The sequence below is a fragment of the Acomys minous genome (assembly GCF_964271855.1).
Source record: "Acomys minous genome assembly, chromosome: 5".
Lineage (NCBI taxonomy): Eukaryota > Metazoa > Chordata > Mammalia > Rodentia > Muridae > Acomys > Acomys minous.
Genome location: NC_140494.1, coordinates 113,240,748 through 113,244,354, shown reverse-complemented (window position 1 = coordinate 113,244,354; position 3,607 = coordinate 113,240,748).

Sequence of the window (3,607 nt, the reverse complement as noted above, 5' to 3'; positions counted from 1 at the left end):
TTAATTTCCAGTGACGGGAAAAGTGAGGTAAGGGAAAAAATGAGAGTGATCAATCACCAAGTTCATCGCCCTCAGCAAAACTGTCAGCGCGTTAGTAAAAACTGCGCGCCGTTGATTTACATTTCATCTATGATTGCAAGCACAGTTGGGCACTTCTTCAGCACTTAATGGGGTGTCTGTATTGGTTTATTTGGGAGCAGCCCTCTCACAGGTAGGAAAGTTCTGTTGACAGAACATATAACACTCCTGGTGAAGCAGAGATATACCTCCTCTCTCTCTCTCTCTCTCTCTCTCTCTCTCTCTCTCTCTCTCTCTCTCTCAAGATTTAGGCCAGAAGACGGCGCCAGATCACATTATAGATGACTGTGAGCCAACATGTGGTTGCTGGGAACTGAGCTCAGGACCTCTGAGAGCAATCAGTGCTCTTAACCTCTAAACCATCTCTCCAGCTCTTGTCTCTCCTTTTTAAAAGTCGTGCCTACAGCCTGGCGTGGTGGCGCACGCCTTTAATCCCAGCACTCGGGATGCAGAGGCAGGTAGATCCCTGTGCGTTCGAGGCCAGCCTGGTCTACAATGAGAGGCCAGGACATCCAAGGCTACACAAAGAAACCCTGTCTCGGGAGGGAGGGAGGGAGGGAGGGAGGGAGAGAGAGAGAGAGAGAGAGAGAGAGAGAGAGAGAGACTGGAGAATTGGCTCATGGTTCTTATAGGGGACCCAGGCTTAATTCCCAGCACTAACTTGGTGACTCACAATCATTTGCAACTCAGTTCCAAGGGATCTGACATCCTTTTCCGACCTCTGTGAGCACCTGGCACGTACACGGCGCACATCCGTAGGTGAAGGCACAGGACATGTGGTTTGGGTACGGGAGTATCTGAAGACACTGGAGTGGCTGTAGTTGCTAGAAAAAGGCTGAAGAGATGAAGGGGCAAAGTGGAGAAGAGGAACAAGAGTTAAAGGGTGAAGATATTGGGGATCAATAAATGAACGGTGAGTGAAGATGAGGAGACAATGCTTTGTGGGAACCAAGACATAAAAGTGGTCAACTTGTACTAAAGAAAATCCAGCCAAGCTGGGCATGGTATGGTGGTGGAAGTCTTTAGTCCCAGCACTTGGATATGAGTGTGTGTGTGTGTGTGTGTGTGTGTGTGTGTGTGTGTGTGTGTACGTACATATGGATCTTTCTCACTTTCCCATGACTATGCTCAGCATCTATACCTTCACTTTCACAAGACGGTTGTTATAACACATTCTAGGTGGGAAGAAAAAAAGAGAAGAAAGACAAGCAGCTGAGGAGACAGCTCTGTAGTTCAGAGCACTGGCCCCCTCTTCCAGAGGACCCAGGTTCAATACCCATCACCCACATGGTAGCTCACACCCTGGTGTAAATCCAATGCTCTCTTCTGAGCCTCTGCCTGCACCAAGCCCCCTAATGTGCACAGAAGTAATGTAGTCAAAGCATCCATATTCCTGAAGAAGATGAGGAGAAAAAGAAAGACAAAATGGTTGCCACTTTTAATGTCTTAGAGGTCATAACTGTCATTTGGTTACCTCTAAATGGAGGAGTCCTGAGAGGTCAGAGGGAATGACAGGGTCAGAGGTGCAGATGGTGAGGAAGGGGGTTTGAATTGATAACTAGGGGAGTCCCGTGCCAAGTTATATGAAGCAATTGTTTCATGAGTGTATGAGGTATTGAAAGTGGATGAGGGCTTGTTAAAGATGGACGTGTGGATAAGAAATGAGGACTGATTTCTCTTTTGGACATGTGAAAAGGTGAAGGAGCCACCATTGAGAGGGTTCTGAGCAGCTTGGGGGCTGTGAATACGCAATGAGAATGTGTATGTGTGTGTGTGTGTGTGTGTGTGTGTGTGTGTGTGTGTGTCTGTCTGTCTGTCTGTCTGTCTGTCTGTGTGTCTGTGGTAGTGCACTCCTTTAATACCAGCACTTGGGAGGCCAAGGCAGGTGGATCTTTGTGAGTTCCAGGCCAGCCTGTTCTACAGAGCTAGTTTCAGGATAGCTAGGGCTACACATAGAAACCTTGTCTCTAAAAACAAACAAAGACAGAATGAAAGAACTGTTGCAGGAGAGACAAGATACATACTCCATCAAATAAAAATCAGTTAATGGGGGGGGGGGACAAAGAAGCATGGCAGAGAAAAAGAACGCTTCTCAGAAGGTCACACTTCTTCCTCCAAAACAGGAAACAAGCGCGAGTGCGATATTTAGATGTTTCAAGAAAAGAATAAAATGGTTGGGGAAAAAAAGGTTTTCAATATTGACGATCAAACCTAGGGTTTCACGTGTGCTGGGCAAGAATGCTAACACCGAGCTTGCAGTTCTAATTGCAAACTTTGGTTTTATAAATGCACACCTTAAAGCTGTTGAATTTTGATTTGATTTTTTTTTTTTTTTTTTGAGACAAGGTTTCTCTGTATAGTCTTAGCTGTCCTGGACTCATTTTGTAGACCAGCCTGGCCTCGAACTCACAGCGATCTGTCTGCCTCTGCCTCCCGAGTGCTGGGATTAAAGGCGTGTGCCACCTACGCCCAGCTTTTGATTTGATTTTTAAAAGCCAAATTGTCCTATAACTTGCTGCGTAGCCGAGGATAATTTTAAACTTCCGATCCTCGTGCCCCCACGTGCTAGAATTATAACGATGGGCCACTATACCTGGTTTATATGGAGCTGGGGACTGAACCCGGGGCTTTATGTTGCTAGGCAACTCTACCAACTGTGCTACATCCCAATCCAGAAGAGACATTTGAATTAGCTATCCCTTGAGGGAAGGGATGACAGCATTGTAAGTTCTCACCAAAATTTAAATTCTGCTTCGTTTATTAGACCATTGGCCATACGCAAGCGGAGAGCAGCTGTAGACCGAGAATAGTGATGACCTGTATGCGCTTCTTAAACATTTTCCCCCCAGGCTGGAGGGCCCCAAAGTGCCATAGGGCTAGAACTGGGCCTTTCTCTTACTTGTCTAATTCTGAACAACAGCAACAGGCAGTCCTTAACGGAAACTATCAGAACTAGTTCTTCAAATGTTTCCTTCAGCAGAAAAACCGCCCACTGGAGCCTTCTGAAAATCCGGACACCACGAATCCACGCATAGAAATTTGTTGGTGCCTGGGCCGGGGAGATCAGAGCCCTGATCTGAGAAGCCTACCCAGACGCAGGAGAGAAAATGACTCTCACTTCCCATTGGCTGACCTTCTGGAGTTTCGCCCTAGAATACATTTTCATTGGTTGCTTTTGCTGTCACGTCTTTTCGCCATACCCACTTCCTGGTAAATTTCCAGCAAGAGCTGGATTAGAATGCGGTAAAGTAGTCTAGGGTTCTCCCCGTACCCAAACGCGGAAACTCTCGCCGCGCCCCTCTAGTGAGAGACCCCGCCCCTAGAGCGTCACCTCCCACCCCTTATAGTTGGGGCCCCGCCCTCATTCCGAGACACCACCTCTGCAAGTTAGACCCCCGCCCCCAACTCATGATCACACCCCTACCTGCGGTCCCGCCCTAACGTGTGGCCCCGCCCTCATCCTCAAGCCCCGCCCCTAGGCGGACAGTTCCACGCCCCTTGCCCACGGTCCCGCCCCTCCCTCCCCAGA